Source organism: Oryctolagus cuniculus, chromosome 9 (assembly GCF_051225735.1).
Source record: "Oryctolagus cuniculus isolate XC-2025 breed Fujian yellow rabbit chromosome 9, ASM5122573v1, whole genome shotgun sequence".
In the NCBI taxonomy this organism is placed as follows: Eukaryota; Metazoa; Chordata; class Mammalia; order Lagomorpha; family Leporidae; genus Oryctolagus; species Oryctolagus cuniculus.
Genome location: NC_142875.1, coordinates 83827923 through 83846600, shown reverse-complemented (window position 1 = coordinate 83846600; position 18678 = coordinate 83827923). Strand labels below are relative to the sequence as shown.

Sequence of the window (18678 nt, the reverse complement as noted above, 5' to 3'; positions counted from 1 at the left end):
ACCATGCATAACAGGGGGTCCTCAAAAACTGCCCAAAATATGTGTGATGAAAAAACAGTATGGATTTCAACATTTTCTTGCATCAAAGTGAACTTATCCTTTAATTTGATCTTACGCCAAGTTTTTGCCAGCTGGTTTAGAAACAGGGTCTTTGCAGGTGATAAAGTTAAGACAAGGTCATTAGGGTGACCAGCGTTCTTACGGGGAAATCTGGATATGGAAACATACAGGGAGAACAGCAGGTGCAGCTGAGGACGGTGCTGATGGTGATGCGTCTACAAGCCGAGGACCATCAGGGATGGACAGCAAACCACTAGAAGTTAGGAAGAAGCGTGGACCAGATTCCTCCTCACAGTCCCCTGAAGGCACCAGCCCTGCCGACAGATGATTCTGGACGTCTGACCTCGGGGACTGTGAGATACCACATCCCCGTGGTCCTTGCCGCCCAGCTTGTGGGGGCCTCACTGCAGCAACTCCAACAGACTAACACAGGAGAGAGGAGCCTCTGACCTTCCGGAAGGTCTGAAACTAGGAGATTCTACCAGCTACTCCAAATGTCTGGGAAGATCTCATGCACTCAGCTGTTCACACAGTGTGCCACTAGTCTTCCCACTGGAAGCACCAATTGACTGTCTACGCAAAGAACAGCCAACTTCCACACCACAGGGTCACAGGGCAGACAGTAAGTGTTTTTCAGGCTTTGTGTGTCGTATAAGACTTTGGCATTGCATGTTTATTTTTTTTATTTGACAGATAGAGTTAGACAGTGAGAGAGACAGAAAGGTCTTCCTTCCATTGGTTCACCCCCTGAATGGCTGCTATGACCAGAGCTACGCCGATCCGAAGCCAGGAGCTTCTCCTGGTCTCCCATGCAGGTGCAGGGCCCAAGGACCTGGGCCATCCTCCACTGCACTCCTGGGCCACAGCAGAGAGCTGGACTGGAAGAGGAGCAACTGGGACTAGAACCCAGCACCCATATGGGATGCAGGCGCTGCAGGTGGAGGATTAACTAAATGAGCCACGGTGCTGGCCCCCATTGCAAGTATTTTTACAAGCTTTTAAAAGCATGGCAACCTTTCTTAGCCCAAGGGACATAGAGAAACAGGCCTCAGTCCACATGACTCATGGTCTGACCTGCGGTGTAGAGGTTTGATAAGCATCTTTTCTTTGGGGTTCCTTTCCCACAGCCATTCCAAACACAAGGAAACAACTTCAGGCTTTTCACTGGTAGATGGGACATATCCTCTCTCAGGCCGGGGAATGCTCCCCAGGTCCTTAGAGTAGCTGTCCCTTCTCAGAAGTCTCACAGAACAGTCCAGAAGTCAGCAGCTTCTCCCATTTTTCCCTTCAGTGCCTCTCCTTTCAGGCTTATTGCTCCTGTCACGGCACGCTCGCAGGACTGTTTCCAGGCTCACTCTAAACAGACGTAGCCCAGGGTTGTGCTGCTTTCACATCTCACAAAAGGTCTGCATCTGCAGATTTAAATAATTACGGTGCTTTTCCTAACTACCAGGTACTGCAGATCTGATAATGGCAGGGCTAATAAGCATTTGGGCCACTGCTGATTTCTCACTAAAGGAGATGTTTTATGTAAAGTGGATAACGCTGCGCCTAGCACAAAACAGGTGCTCACTAAGTGCTAAGGTTTTCCCTTCAGCTGGTCTACACATGTGGTTTGTCTGAAGTGACGACAGAAAAGCATGCCAGATTTTCCTGTTGCTTAGGAAAAACGACGAAAGCCTATTAAATGGGGGACTAGACCTGAAAACACAGGGAGTGAAGGTAAGAGAGCTGGCTCCGGGTCTGCACGTGCGTTGCAGTGGGGTAGAGCGGGCGGTACAAGGTAGGGCGAGGCTGACAGAACAATGGGGAGGAAAGAGGTCCCAGCGCTGGTGGCCAAATGAAGATTCTTCTAACATGGTTATTTCTAATGCCAGGTCGTGTAACTCAATTTGATTACATCAGGAGAAAGGGCCTCTTTATAATCCATTCCTGATCTGCTTTTATGACAGAGTTTGGGTTTTGAAACCCAAATATTTGACACACTAGGTGAGGGGGAGAAATGAGCCCTGTGTTAAATTTGCCAGAGCTGGCATACAAATATCACAGCCTGTCGGTGGGGACGACAGAGCTCTACTTCCCCACAGTCCTGGAGGCTAAAGGCTGAGAGCATGGGATGGGCCAGGCTGCTTTCCTCTGCGCCCTCTCTCTATGGCCTAGGGACAGCTGTCTTCTAAAAACGTCTTCAATGGTTGGCCCTCTGTTTTAGATGCCTCCCTATGTGCACACATTTCCAGATTAGGGCCCACCCTGAATGGCACACTTTAATTTAATCACCTCTTTAAGGTCCCATGTTCAGATTCAGGCACATTCTTCAGTATTGGGAGTTAAGGCTTCAACATATCCCCCCCCCCCCCCCCGTGTGCATACATTTTGGGCAGACCACATTGAATCTATATGTATGTATGTATGTATGCATACATTTTGGGCAGACCACAATTCAGCCCAGAACAGGTCCAATCCTTAATTTGCAGCCTTGTAGTTTGGATTCACAGTACAGGCACTGCTTTCATGCTAATCTAAATGTCACATAGCCAAATGAAATAATATAGCATAATTAATTCAACTTACTAAAAGCACTCTCTCCCTCTTGCACAGAAATTCAGACTCTATAAATTGTATACAGGATGCTGTGAGTTACCATGAGACAACACGCCTGGTGGAAGGGCCACAAAGGCAGCGCTAAGTTTCCTCCCTGATCACAGCGTCCTCACTATGTACCCTCCTGTTGTATTCTCACTGGCATTTTATTTCCCCTGAAAGTGCAAACTCATATATTAAGTGATCACTGGCCACTAACACCTCAAGGTAGAAAAGCCTAGATTACGGTCTTCAAATAACTAACTCAATCGAATGGACTTTTCGTTATTACTGCTCAGCTACTGGAATGTTAATCACTGTCTCCTTTAAAGTGATTCCCATCTAGGTGATTCAAGTTTAGTTTAAAGTCAATGAGATAAACAGCACGTACAAAACCACCTTCTCATCCAACAAAGGACCCTGCTAAGACAAAAAAGGTGGTGAAATCAAGGGTTATGAGTGTCTGTTAGGAATCAGACATTCTGCTAAGATGTTTCAGAAATCATTTCATTCAATCCTAAAAAATCATTCTGTATGGTAATATTAATCCCATTTTACAGGTAAAGGAATCTGCTCAGGTAAAGTAACATACCAGAGCTTGACAGGAGAGACCAAAACCCACATCTGGTGCTGTGGATCACCCTGGGGGAGCTGTGGCCTAATCACTACAGTTGAGCTTTAGTGTCCTTGTTTCACTGACTCATTTGTAAATGTTTATTTTCATTTATTAGTTTTTATTTTCATTTTTATGAGAGAATATCTTTCATTTGCTGGTTCACTCCTCTAGGCCCACAGCATCCAGGCCGAGCTGAAGCCAGGAGCTCCAAACTCTCTCTGGCCCTCCACATGTGGCAGAGACACAAGTACTTGAGCCATCACGTGATGCCTCCCAGGGTGAACGTATGCAAGAAGCTGGAAGTGGAGCAGTAACTCGGACCCAGGAAGCAGGCTAACCACACACCACACACCTACCCCAGGGCCCTCGTTTAGCCACCTGTTACAGCAGTGTTGCGAGGTTATAATGAGTAAATCCCCACACATGTGGCAGAATGCAGCTGAGTGATGTGTGGTTTCTGAGAGTAAGCCCCTATGAGGCCTTGGAGCTTTTGCCCTCTTGGATTGTTCTTACTGCCCTGTTAAAAGGCTATGAATGAGGAGTGAAGAGAGAAAGAGAGAGAGAGGTGGGGGGTGGGGAGGCGTGAGGGCCATGCGTCAGACATGTCGCTGAGGCCACCTCAGACTTTTCAGCTGCAGGTCAGCTGCCCACTGGCTGTAGCTCCATGAGAAAGCTCCCCCTCCTCCCCGCTGCTCTGAGATCAAAGAATGTTTCAGTTACTTACAAATGATGTTAAGTAATAAGACAAGTTTCTGAAGCCTTGAAAATGACTTGAGCACCTCTGTGAGTGCTATAGCCAGGTGGCTTCATTTGTCTGTTGCAACCAACCCCTCAGTCATCCCTGAGAACAGTTCTTGGCTTAAACCTGACTGCAGTGATGGGGAGAGCCCTAAGGGACAGAGAGCAAACCACCCTATCTTGTCATTCCTTGTCTTCAAAAAATAAAAAACAACCACCATCAGCAGTCTCCCATCTTTTTTTCATTTTCTCCTATAGTTTTCTCTGTGGCATTTGTTTAGGGAGTTTTTTCCCCCACTAATCAGACAAAATCTCAAGGTTTGCCTTCCAGTTCTGACATGTAAATGTTCTCTCATGTTTACATATTTATTATTTGAAAATCTGTGTCTACAGTGCAGATGTCTCTTTGATGCCTGGCAGAAGAAAATCCTCCCCGAGGGTCGGCATGGTGTTGCACTGGGTTGAGCTGCTGTCTGTGACACTGGCATTCCATATTGAGTGCCAGTTCGAGTCCTGGCTGCCCCACTTCCAATCCAGCTCCCTGCCAGTGTGCCTGGGAAAGCAGCGGAATATGGCCCAAGTGCTTGGATCCCTGCCAACTCTGCTATTAAAGGAAAAAAAATAAAAACAAAATTCTACTTCAGGAGATATCCCAGAGCAGGTTCAAAATTGGGCCTGTTACTTGTTCCACTTTTCCTCCTCCCCCCTTCCTTTTTTTTTTTTTTTTTTTTTTTAAGATTTATTTATTTATTTGAAAGTCAGAGTTACACAGAGGAGAGAGGTCTTCCATCCACTGGTTCATTCCCCAATTGGCCTCAACAGCTGGAGCTGGACCGATCCAAAGCCAGGAGTCAGGAGTTTCTTCTGGGTCTCCCACTGTGCCACAGTGCCTGCCACCCCCTAATCCCCAACTTCCTGTTACTACCTCTTCTCTCCTACACTCACAGACTAGGTCTTAGGCTTTATTTTTTATGGGAGAAATTCTTCATAGAATCTGAGGTTCACTTAGGTGTTCAGCCCTTCTTGATATTCTCAGACTTGATTAGCAATTTACCTTGTTACTGAACAATACAATTATACTTCTCATCTTACCACTCATTCAACAAGTGGTGACAATGATGCAGTGAATGAAAATAAAACTGGGGAAGTGGTACCCTTTTCAATTTTCAGAGAGAAAAAGCTGCTCTCTCTGTGTTGAGGGAGCAAGAGATCAAGAAAGAGAAAGAGAGAGAGTTAACTGGTTGGTGGGGAAGGGATACGTAGGTACTTACAGATTTGACCCTGAAGGGACCGGAAGCCATTGGAAGGTTTTGTGCAAAGGAATGACATACTGGATTGTTTTTATCTAACACATGGGCTGCTGGATGGAAAATAAACTGTAAGAAGACAGGGAAAGGAGCAGAGAGCAGGAAGATATTTAGATAATCCAGTGGCTCCCAACCAGGAGCAACTGTGCCTCCCAGGAAACATTTTGGCAATGTCTGGTTGGGTTGTCATGACTGTGCCACTGGGTTGCTACTTGCATCAAGCGGGTAGAGGTTAGGGAAGCTGCTGAATATCCTACAATGCCTGATGCACAGGTCAGCCCTTTCCTCCAATACCACTGGCCCCAGAGTGTGCAACACTCTGAAATGACCTGTGACAGAAGGTAGTCTGGATTAAGACGACAGAGGTGAAAGCTGGAACAGTGCTTAGCTTCCGGATATATTTAAAAGTAGGGCTGGCCATATTTGTTGAGAGATTAAATGTTAGGTCTAGAGGTAAAAAAGGAATCAAAGTTGGCGTGGTGGTTTCTCGCCCCAATAATCAGAGAATGGAAGTTCCTCATTTTGAGATAAGGAAGAACTGTGGGAGTAGCAGATAGGGATCAATACCTCATTTGTTTGGGAGTGAGCAGACCTGAGTGATGGCACATATAAACACATGTATTTGGCACATTTAAACCTCAAATGCCTACTGGGCAACAAACAAGTATATCAGGTAGGCAGATGGGTACATGAGTCTGAAGTGCAATGGACAATGTTGGACCAGGGAGTCTGACTATAGTCGTGCACTGTAGAATGTTCTGGTTATCGATGGACTGCATACAGCACAGTAGTCCCATCTGCAGCAAAATGGATGGAACTTAACGACACCACGTTAGTGAAGCCAGACACAGAAAGGCAAATGCTGCACATTTCCCCTCAATGCTGACACAGACACACAGAGGGGTCGCCCATTGGTTCACTCCCCAAATACCTACAACAGCTGGGGCTGAGCCAGATGGAAGATGGAAACCAAGAACTTAATCTGGGTTTTCTATGTGGGTAGGTGACAAGGACCCAACTATTGGACCTATCGCCTGTTGCCTCCCAGGGTGCATAGCAGCGGGAAGCTAGAGTAACTGTAAGTGGAGCTTGGACTCAAAACCAGGCACTCTGATATGGGACATGGGCTCCTCAAGTGGCGTCATAACCACTGTGCCAAACGCCCACCCTTGAAAAGGGCATTTTTGAGGGGGGTGACCTATTTATTACTCCTGGCACAATATTCTAAAGTTCACATTTCTCAGCTTTCCTAAATATTTCTGCCCTTCCATTTAAAATGAAAATCTTCAATTTATTCCAAGGTGGTGGTGGTTTCTGTTTTTCAAACCCTACTAGCTCAGAAGACTCAACTGGGCAACTTCAAAGGCTTATATACTCCATATTCAGGCAAAAAAAAAAACAAAAACAAAACAAGTTCCACCTCTCACTTAACATAAGAATTCATGGGAGAGCTCATCTTAAAGCTAATCAGTTCCCACACATCATTTTATTGATTAATCATGACAAATTACATCTGGAAACTAAAATGAATTTCCTAAAATTTCTTTCCTGATTAGCAAAATAGTGCCTCCTAATACTTGAGGGTGAAAGCTGCTGTCAGAGAGGCCGACCTGACTGGAAACTGACATCCGAATGAGTTCTCCGGATCTGTGCTGGCACGCTCTATGCTCTCCTCCATGTGGTAAGCGGCCCACATTCAGACGGGAAACAGATTATAGTAATTTGGACTTCTACAACTGGTCATCCATGTGTAAATTCTTTACGCAACTTAAGATGCAAACTGATCCAACAATACTTATGGTTAGAACTCCAAAGAACATTAAAGTATTGTCAGTTTATCTTAAAATACCTTCTACCATAATCTTCAAATTATTCTTTTCTAGTGTGTTGAGAAGCTGTAAAGACAGAGGACAAGTGAATTGCATACTCTTCAGTTAAAAGAACATTTCAAGTTTCCCCTTACATTATGTTTTTCTTTTTGTTCTTATAAAATCTAAGCTTATTTAGCATAGTATATGACATTGTTATATTCTTAATCATTTCACTTACTTGGAGTTCTGCAGTGTTTTGTCATTAGGATTTTAATCAGTCCACCAGTAGTCATTTACAACAATGGTCTGCCACTCCTTTGGATTTGTTAACTATCTCAGGGAGGACTAGCCATGCAGTCTACCCCACTCTGATTACCACTGCAACAAAACACTCACTTGACTTATCAGAACACGGGAATCACACTTCGTAAGGCAAAACTGTAGCTATTATCACCTTATAGTAAGTCTGCTATTGATCACTTGAACATTCTCAGATTATCTGGAAGGGCAAGCATCCGAGCACAGTCCTTGATCATACTACATAACCACCAATTTAGACACAGAGCCTGCTAGATGGGAAGGAAGGGCTGGCAGTGGACCACTGCGCTACAGACATATTCTCTCAATCGATTCTCCACCTGGGAAATTATACAACCTTATATAAAAATACAATTATTTCACAAAACTATTATTAACATTTTAAAAATTTCATTGAGCTATCAAACATTATTGAACTACCTGCTCTGTGAAGCGGAGAATCAAGCCAACATGTAATGTAACTGGGGAAGGCAGCATCCAAGAAGGCCTTCAGTAAGTCCTAGCTCCTGACGACAATCACACCCCCATGCAGGTCCCTCCTTCCCTGGATCAGGGGGTTGTGGACTCCTAGAATACCCCACAGTGACGGCAGGTCTCTTCTGAGACTAGGCTGTAGAAGACACTGTGATTTCTCCCTCGCTCTCATTTACTCTGTTGGGAAAGTCAGCTGCCATGTTGTAGGGACACTCAAGCAGCCTTCAATTAGCTGCAACCAAAGGAGAGATACTGAACTGGAGCCCCCAGCGAAGCTACTCCCAGACTCCTGACCATCAGAAAGTAAGAAAATGATATACTGATGTTTTAACTCCTTTACACAGTATATGAGAGCCAAGACAATGATATATACTGGTTTAACTGGTTGAAGTTATAACTTCGTAACTTCTTATTTAGGTATTCAAAATACTGTGATATGGTATTTTTTTTAAGGAATTATTTGAAAGGCAGAGTTACAGAGACAGAGAGAGGTCTTCCAGCCACTGGTTCACCCCCCAAATGGCCTCAATGACCAGGTCTGGGCCAAGCTGAAGCCAGGAGTCAGGAGCTTCCTCTGGGTCTCCCACGTGGGTACAAGGGCCCAAGTACTTGGGACATCCTCCTCTGCTTTCCCAGGCGCATTAGTAGGAAGCTGGACTGGAAGTAGAGCAGCCAGGATTCAAACTGGCACCCATATGGGATGCCAATGCTGTAGGCCGTAGATTTAACCCATCTGTGCCACAGAGCTGGCCCCTGTGATATAGTATTTTAAATATGATACAAAGTATTTAAAAGATCTACTAGTGAATACCTGTTCTATACTGTTGAGGGCATGAAAGCTCTTCATAGAGTAAACTTCCTCAGTGTACCATTTGTGGCTGATCTTTCCTCTCTCATTACCTTCTTCCTGCAGGGCTGATCTGGTAGCAAGTTTGAGAAAAGAAATTTCGAGGCTGTTACCTCCTCTCTGCTAACCAATTAGAATTTGGATGACAGGAGAAAGACACTTTTCTGAGCTACTTACAGTAACTAGAGGGGTACAACTTTTTTTTTTAACATAAAAATGTTTTTAAAAATGTTTTTTAAAAATTTGCAAGGCAAAAGAGGGGAGAGAGATTGAGAGACACAGAGGGCATGTGCTAAGTGAGCTCACTCCCATCTGGTTCATTCCCCAAATGCTCGAAATGGCCCCCACTTGGGATGGAAGCTAGGCACTCGGAATTCAGTTCATGTCTCCCATGTAGGTGGCAGGAAACCCATCACTTACACCACCACCTGCTGCCTCCCAGGATGTGAATTAGCAGGAAGCTAGAGTCAGGAGCCAGTGCTGGAACTAGACCCCAGCATTTGGGTATGGGATGTGAGAATACTAACAGGAGTCTTGATTAATAATTATTAAGCTACATGCCCATCTGCCCACCCCTCTATTTTTAAATATAGAGAAAACAGAGGTTTAAATCTGTTTAATTCTGGAGTGCAGTACTGGGAAGTGCACTGTTGCCGTGAGCCTCATTTTTAGTAATTAAACTTACATTTCAATCTTCATCTATCTGACTTAACTAGACCCAAACTTACGCATTACTTATCAACCTTTACACTAAGCATTTTGTGCCCCCATGGAGTTTATAATTGGGGGATAAACTAAAATACCTCGGTACTTCAAAAAGTTTGCAGAAAAGGAAACTAAAAGGTGAGCCCATAATTTAATATTTATTTTCTCTATTTGAAATGCATAGAGACCAAGAGATCTCCCATTTGCTGGCTCATTCCCCAAATGCCACAATGGCCACGTCTGGCAGAAGCCAAAGCCAGCACTGGGCAGGGACAGAAATACTTGAGTCATCACCTGCTGTTTTGCAAGTGGGCATTAGCAAAAATCTAGAGTGCAGACTCATACCCAGGCACTCACATATGGGATGCAGGCGTCCCAAACAGCAGCGTCTTAACTGCAGTGCCACAGTGCTCACTTCTCAACTGCAGCTTTCACCAGTTCCCAGTACTCACTTAAAAGCCTTTGGTGAGGCTGGTGCTGTGGCATAGCGGGAAAAGCCACTGCCTGCACGGCTGGCATTCCATATGGGTGCCGGTTTGAGTCCTGGCTGGTCCACTTCTGATCCAGCTCTCTGCTATGGCCTGGGAAAAGCAGTAGAAGATGGCCCAAGTCCTTGAGCCCCTGCACCCAAGTGGGAGACCTGAGAGAAGCTTCCGGCTTGCTGACTCCAAACAGGCACAGCTCTGGCTGTTGTAACCATCTGGGGAGTGAACCAGCGGATGGAAGACCTCTCTCTCTCTCTGCCTCTTCTTCTCTCTGTGATTTTCAAGTAAAATAAATAAATCTTAAAAAAAAAAAAAAATGAGGGGGCCGGCGCCGTGGCACAGTGGATTAATCCTCCACCTGCAGTGCCAGCATCACATATGGGCGCTGGTTTGGGACCTGGCTGCTTCACTTCCAATCCAGCTTTCTGCTATGGCCTGGGAAAGCAGTAGAGGATGGCCCCGGTCCTTGGGCCCCTGCACCCTTGTGGGAGACCTAGAGGAAGCTCCTGGCTCCTGGCTCCTGGCTCCAGATCGGCACAGCTCCGGGCCGTTGTGGCCAATTGGGGGATGAACCATCAGGTGGAAGATCTCTCTCTCTCTCTCTCTCTGCCTTTCCTTCTCTAGTTCCTGGTTTCACCCTGGCCCAGCTCTAGCTGTTGCAGGAGTTTGGAGAGTGAGCTAGCAAATGGCAGAGTTTCTCTTTCTTTCTCCCTCTCCCTCTCTGTGTAACTCTTTCAAATAAAATAAGTAAATCTTAAAAAAAAAAAAAAAAAAAGAAAAAGAGCCCATGGTATAAATGATGAGTGCCAACAGTTCTGGAAAAGAGGAGACTGCTAGCAGCTGCCAAAGGAAAGGTTACAGCACACTAACCTTAAATTTCAAGGACACATTGAATTTAGAGGAGGTGAAGGAGGGTGAGGGCTCAGCTGTCAGGGCGGAACTGCTGGACGCCATTTTTTACATAATAATAATAACTTAACTTAAGGTAACTTCATTTTGTATATGGAAAAGCTGAGGCTCAGAGAGGTGAAATAATTTGCCTGGGGTCACAAAACGAGTTAAATAACAGAAGTGAGATTAGTAGATATTTTCATTTTGTAAAGAAATTGAGCCTCAGGGAGGTCAAGTATTTTGTCTGAAAACAAAAATGGAAAGTGGCAGAACCCGGATTAGTAAGTGGCCCAGCTGAAATCAGGTATGTGACTAAAGCATATGTTTTTCTTTCTTTTTTTTTTTTTTTAAGGAAGAGTAGGAAGAGATAATCTATATTGCCTCAAGAAAACAATGGTAGGACAGCAAAAATAAACTTAAAAATCCCATCAGAGCATCACAAAACAGTCCACATTTAGTGATGTGGTCAGAGAATGGTATCCTAAAGACCTTCACTGACTTAAAAACCATTTTTTGAAAAATGATGAATCAATGGCTGCTGGCAATGTGGTGGCTGCTCTGCTTCTGATCCAGCTCCCTGTTAATTTACCTGGGAAAGCACAAGATAGCCCAAGTCCTTGGGCCCCTACCACTCATGTGGGAGACCTGGATTGTAAGAGAAGCAGCCGGGATACGAACCAGTGCCCATATGGGATGCCTGTGCCAAAGGCAGAGGCTTAACATACCATGCCACAGCACCAGCCCCCTTTAACTGAGATTTTTAAAGATGGCTTTATAACAATGCTTTAAAAGAATCCTTTGTGGTCAATATTACTATTTTAACAACTTTTAAAAAACTGAAACTAAACACTCATCCATTTTTATCTATAGGGATTTCAGTTTGATTTTTTATCTTCCAGACCCCAGTAAAAAATTCAACTCCATGAGGCCCTTCCTATAATTAAAAGTAATCATTTTTTTCTCCCACTGATTCTACAGAACACTGCTTATACAACTCCTAGTGAGTACTTGTTTCATTCTGCCTTATATGAAAGCTGTTTGCTTACAAATATTTCTACTTCCCTTACGGATAAGAATCCTCCAGTATTCACCTTTGTATTCTCTCTACACTTGGCACAATGCCTTGCACACTTAATAAAAGCTTGTTAATGAAGAAGTTAATATTTTTCTTAAAGAGGTATACCAATCACATACGCATTTGAGCTAGCAAATGTTAAGAACATGAGGAAACATGCTGTTGAAAACATCACATTTGAAGAGTGGGTTTGGTCAACCTTGTCAATTGGCAACTGGAGGCTCAAGATCATCATAAATCAACAAGTATCTCCATATGTACCAGGCACTGAATACATGACGGTGAACAAAACATAGTCTCTGCCCTCTCTGACCTTTAGCACAGAGAAAGAAATATATACAGACATACAAGACACACAGTGTGCTGTAAGGAAAACAAATAATAGGTAGTAATACAGAACTACAATAGTAGAGGACAGATGGCCCTTCAGATAGGGTGGAGAGCGCTACAGGACGAGAAGGAAAAGCACTGGCAGGAGGGACTTGTGGCCCTGAAGGGGGAGGGGACACGTGCTCCAATGCTAGCTTCAGGGGGACAGTTATTATGGTACATGCCCAACCTTCCACGTCTCAATTCTTTTGCTATTGTTTCTACTACTTCTCCTCTCCCGGTGGCAAACTGCTTTACATTTCCTGACTAAACGATGGCATGAACCCTTGGGAATGCAAGACTAACCATTTCCAAATAATCCTAAATTTTTTCTAGTCCTTATGACTGATGAATTTATCTTGAAGTGACAACTGTGTCCCAGTTAGGAAAACAGCTTCTCTATATGAGCTTAATTTTTTGATTTGGAGGGCTCCTGATTGCTAATCAGCATGTTGTATGATTACTTCAACAAGTACTTAAGGAATGTTATTTTGTCCCTGGAAAAACACGCTGCTGATTTCTGAACTCAGGTTGTTTAGAATTTAGGCAGAGAAAATATACACAAAATAGTCCCTGACCACTGTGTATTCTCACACCTACTATTGGAGCTAAGGCATGTTCAATTCCAAGTGGGCGATTTACTGGAAATAGCCCTGAACTAGAGGATGAAGGCTTTAGCCCTAGGTCTGTCACTTTATCACGTAAATCTGAGCAAAGTATTTACTTCTTTTAGGTTTAGTTTTCAATTTTTATTCATTTGGGAGGCACAGACAGGAAGAGCCCCCACCTGCTGGTTCACTCCCCAAATTCCCCAATGGATGGAGCAGAGTGAAGGCCAAAGGAGGGAGTCAGGAATTTTTTTTTTTTTTTCAAGATTTACTTATTTATTTGAAAGTCAGAGTTACACAGAGAGAAGCGAGGCAGAGAGAGAAGTCTTCCATTCAATGGTTCACTCCCCAATTGACCACAATGGCTGGAGCTGCGCCAATCTGAAGCCAGGAGCCAGGCGCTTCCTCTGGGTCTCCCATGTGGGTGCAGAAACCCTAGTGCTTGGGCCATCTTATACTGCTTTCCCAGGTGACAGCAGAGGGCTGGATTAGAAGTGGAGCTGCCAGGCCTCAAACTGGTGCCCATATGGGATGCCGGCACTTCAGGCCAAGGCGTAAACCTGCTGTGCTATAGCGCTGGCCTTGGAATTTAACCCAGGTATCCCATGCAGATGGCAGGAACCCAATTACTTGAGCCATCATCACTGCTTCCCAGGGTCTGCATCACCAGGAAGCTGGAGTTAGGAGCCAGGGCCAGGTATCGAACCCAGGTACTCTGATGGAGGATGCAGATGTCTTTAACAACCAGGCTAAACTGCCCAAGCTTAGTTTTCTAGCTGCTAAGTGAGAATACATGGGAAATTGTATCATACACAAATTTAGCTATATATGCATGGCAAAAACTTCTAAACAAAAGCACTAGTTTAAGTAGCAATCAATGAGCATGCGGCCTGGAATGAACAATAACTGTTGTAACATCAGTAGGTCTTAGTTCCCACAGACCTCTCACTGTAACATTTGCTTGGCTGCAAAATTTAAGTGTTTAAAGATTTATAAACTTATTTGTTTAGGAGAAAGACCCTAAACACAAACTACCTGCTTTGTCTAGGGCTCAAATAAAGAACTAGCTATTCAGGTGATTCATCTCATATACTGAATTTTTTTTTTTTTTATTTTAAGATTTGAAAGGCAGAGTGACAGAGACAGAAAAGGAGAGAGGGAGGTTGAGAGACATGTATCAGTTAACTCCCCAAATGACAGCATCAGCCAGTAGCTCCATTTGAGTCTACCACATGGTGGACAGGGACTCAAGTACTTGAGCCAAGGCTTGCTGCCTCCCAGCACATTGCTGTAGCATCACTATTCCACTAAATGAGATTTATAGTGGTAGAGGGAACACACACATCAAAGCAGATGGACCCCCACTATTTAGGATGTGGATATATTCACATATGTGGAAAGTGATGAATATATTAAGTTATTCATTGTGCTTTTTTTTTTTTTTTTTTTTGCCAGGCAGACAGTGAGAGAAAGAGAGAGAGTTATAGACAGTGAGAGAGACAGAGAGGTCTTCCTTTCCATTGGTTCACTCCCCTAATGGCCGCTATGGCCGGCACCGCGCCAATCTGAAGCCAGGAGCCGGGTACTGCCTCCCGGCCTCCCATATGGGTGCAGGGACCCAAGCACTTGGGCCATCCTCCACTGCCCTCCTGGGCCACAGCAGAGAGCTGGACTGGAAGAGGACAACCGGGACGAGTACCTGGCGCCCCAACTGGGACTAGAAGCTGGGGTGCCGGCACCACAGGCAGAGAATTAGCCAAGAAAGCCAAGGCACCAGCCTACTAGCCTACTTGCTTTTAAGATCTTTAAAACAATGTTCTAAAGGAGAAGACTGATGAAATGATGCATTATATAATACTATGTAATCACAAAAAGAATGAAACACCTTATATAATACAGAACTTCTAAGTGAACAATAATGTATGTAAAATGCTTGTATATCATGTACTATTTATGTAAACAAGTGAAAACATGTACCGTGTAGTGCCTATTTACTTGTATATTCATAAAATTTTTTTTGGAAAAATACACAAGAAACAGCCTTGGTTGCTCCCTAGGTAGGGAAATAGGTGGCTGAGGGACAGATGTGGAAGGTAGGCTTTTTATGCCACATATATAATGTACTGTTATATATTAATATATTAATAAAGTATTATATATTAATATGATTAATATATCAATATTAATATACTATGTATTATCTAGTCCAAAACAAGATGACAAATTTACATCAGAAAGATAAACGAGATTTGAAATAAACGGGATCATGTCCTTGGTAAGCATTTTTAAAATTTATCTACTTATTTGAAAGACAGAGAAATAGAGACAGACACAGAGACGTTCCACCTCCTGGTTCACTCCCCAAATGTCTGTGACAGGGCTGGGCCAGGTTGAAGCCAGGATCCCATAACTCAATGTGGACCTCCCATGTGGGTGGAAAGCAGAGATACTCCCTCCCCAGTACCACTCCACATACACACACACACACTCTTGAGCCATCACCTACTCCTTCCCAAGGTGCACACTAGCAGGACGCTAGAATCACATGTGCAACTGGGACTTGAATCTAGGCCCTCAAGATATGCGATGCGCACACTCCAAGCAGTGTGTTAACTGCTGTGCCGAATGCCCACTCTGGTGAGAAACATTTTTAAAAAGTGACAGTTCTGAGACTAACTAGCTGCAGGTAGAATGCTGGGACTACAGGAGACCTCTCTTAGGAAATTCATCTATCCCAGACTTCCCACTTTGTACATCTGGAACTCAAGGCCTTGAAAACTGGGCAACTTGTACAAGGTCATAATAGCAGAGGAGATTAGAAATCAGGTAAGTCTCAGCCGGTGCTGCGGCTCACTAGGCTAATCCTCCGCCTTGCGGTGCCGGCACACGGGGTTCTAGTCCCGGTCGGGGCGCCAGATTCTGTCCCGGTTGCCTCTCTTGCAGGCCAGCTCTCTGCTGTGGCCAGGGAGTGCAGTGGAGAATGGCCCAAGTGCTTGGGCCCTGCACCCCATGGGAGACCAGGATAAGTACCTGGCTCCTGCCATCGGATCAGCGCGGTGCACCGGCCGCTGCGGCCATTGGAGGGTGAACCAACGGTAAATGAAGACCTTTCTCTCTGTCTCTCTCTCTCTCACTGTCCACTCTGCCTGTCAAAAAAATAAAAAAATTAAAAAAAAAAATCAGGTAAGTCTGATATCTACAGCAGAACTCTTTTTGATTATATTGTCTTCTCATTCCAAGTAAGTTTGTTGCATTATGAGTTGTCTGTTCTATCTACATTTTAGAGTTGAAAGTATAAAATAACTCATATCCTGTGACAATTTCTTATTTGATGATAAATGTCTATACTTACAAATAGGCTGTAGCTATCTGCATTACTGCACTTATACAGTATGAAGTTATTTTTTCTATGTTAACTCAAGTGGATTTACTGAGGGCAAAAACTAAAATGTCTTAAGTTACTTAGTTTTTTAAGTACACGTGTACTGCCAAAATTATTCTACCGAAGTTCACAATTCCTTAACTAAAATCTAAGCATTATATACATTTTGGAAGAACTTACTGGAATTAAAAAATTTATAAGATACATAAACCGTTACATAACACTCCACATACCAGTGGCCAAGAGCGGCACCCCATAATTAAACTTATTAATACTGGCTCTGCAAAACATCCAAAATACAGACTTCTCATGAGGTCTGGTCATATTTTTGTCGCAACACTTCACTTCAAGAGGTTTTGGTTTTCAGAACTTTCTGGTTGATAGATTTAGACAAGGGACCAAAGCCCGTTCTGTTGCTGGAAAGCAGGGTTAGTCACTTCAACTCTTTTTATTTATTTATTTTTTGACGAGACCAGAACACACAATCATAGCAGGAATTTTTTACTTTCTGGCTTTAGGCAGAAGACTTGTGTAGCAGTTAAGGGCTCCACAGGTGCAAAGGCTGACATTTTGAGAAAAGAAAAAAAGGAAATAAAAACCCTAAGTGTACAATATTGCATACTGTAGCCATACACTAGTCACCCTTTAAAAAGCTTTCTATGATTGAATCATGTGGGCTTATCAATAGAAGTAGGTAAATAAAATGTGTCCCATATTGGAGGCAACAACCCCACAGGAAGGTGAGTGTACTCTCCTCGGGAGGACCGCACATGAGAGAAGCATTCCACATACACTGGTGTGGAATAAGCAATTGGGCTTACCCTACAAGATAAACAAACAGAGTTTGACAGTAAATCTCTTCTGATCTCCTAGATCAGACTTCCTACGGTTGACAAGCGGGAAAATGCTCTGAAGCCAAAACACAGCACACACTAAATCCCTTCCCGTATCTCCACACCCCTAAGCTCCACCTCCACCTTTTACCCCCATCACTATTACAGAGTTTTTTTCCAGGCAAAAAAAAAAACAAAATCAAATTTGCACTAACAGACTAAATCAACTTCGTCGATGCCAACGTTTGATTTCTGATATGCTTTAGTTCAGTGACGCTCTGCAATCTTACACTTTTAGCTACGTTTTAACTGAACTGTTTTGTTCAATTTACGAGTTAACAGTTATCAAGCATTACAAAAATAATAGTGTATTCCACTCTAAATATGGAGATAACAATGATGAGCAAGAAAAAAAAAACCCTCTTAGTTTTGGCTAGTATTCAGGAGGAAATAACGCTCTCTCAAATTTCCACCGTTAAAGCATAAAAAAAGGAGACTCTTAACTGGTGAGGTCTCACAACAAACACACCAGGGCATTAAGAACACAACTACAAAAAAAAAGATAAAAACTAACCAGCCCATTTTTGCCTGGAGGGGAAAAAAAACCAACAAAATCCCTGGTGGATTTCTTGATTCACATTCCGGTAGCAGAACATAACCACTTAACCATCTTTTTACTCAGGAACGTCTTCGTACGCGGGTCTCGACGCCTATATAAGCACCCTATCAAAATCACCGGAATTATTTCGGGGAAAAAAAAAGCATCTAGTTTGAGACGATCAAAAAGAAAAACCACAAAAAAAAAAAAAAAAAACACCCCACAGTGCAAAATGCGAACCGTGGGGTTACTCTGTACAGAAACCACAGCTTCTTACGGGAGGCAGGACACAGAAGCAGCCGAGCGAAAGGACTTCTGGAAGAGACTGCCCCCGAGATTTAGAAATAGCATCCGCGGTCACGACGTCCCTTCAACCACATGACCTTCCTACGAAAGCAGAGCTAAGGGAGAAATCCCCCGGTTCCGGGAAGTTCACGCCGGGCAGGGGCGGCTGACAGGCGTCCCGCAGCCCGCAGCCCGGAGCTCCGAACCGGGGCACGGAGGGCGCAGTCCCTGTGCTTTAGCTACTCCCCTTACCGTTAGAAGATCTGGGAGGGAGGAAAGGAGGAGAGAGACACCCCAGACTCCTGGCAGCCAAGCCCCTGGCTTCGAAGGTGGGGATTAGGGGAGACGGGGAGGGGCGGCTCCGTGTGTGGTGACCCTTTGTGCACGGCACTCCCAGGCGGCCCGGCGCTCCCCGAGGCTGGGGCCGCCGGACTAGGGGCGCCGGGCGCGTGCCGGCTGTGGAGGCCCGCGGGCTCCATGGCGGCCCGCGCCGGCTCGCGCGCGCCGCCTTCCCGACCCCAGCCCACCCCGCCCGGGGGTCACCCAGGACCAGCGGGTTCCGACCCCGCGCGCAACGAAACGCTCGCCGCGATCTCTCCTCGGCGTAATCCCTCCGCAGCCGGCCGCGCACTAGTTTTAATCACGCCCCACCCCCTGGCCGCCGGCGTCACCTCCGCCACTCGAGCGTTTTCCAGC

The 18678-nt window shown here is 44.6% G+C and overlaps 2 protein-coding genes across 5 annotated transcripts in view; one reads left to right on the top strand and one right to left on the bottom strand.

Annotated features, from left to right (window-relative positions):
* Positions 1-18373, bottom strand: part of HMGB1 (high mobility group box 1) — a 157827-nt gene extending 139454 nt beyond the window's left edge. The window contains exon 1 of the mRNA XM_051831724.3: positions 18235-18373. The gene's annotated coding sequence lies outside the window, so the exon portion shown is untranslated. The remainder of the gene's footprint in view (positions 1-18234) is intronic.
* The window catches only part of USPL1 (ubiquitin specific peptidase like 1), a 41920-nt gene continuing 41358 nt past the window's right edge, over positions 18117-18678 (top strand). For 3 of the 4 annotated variants that reach the window (XM_070049062.2, XM_070049061.2, XM_070049059.2), the window contains exon 1: positions 18171-18311. The gene's annotated coding sequence lies outside the window, so the exon portion shown is untranslated. Of the gene's footprint in view, positions 18312-18678 lie in introns of all 4 variants that reach the window. The other variant, XM_070049063.2, reaches the window with a different exon arrangement.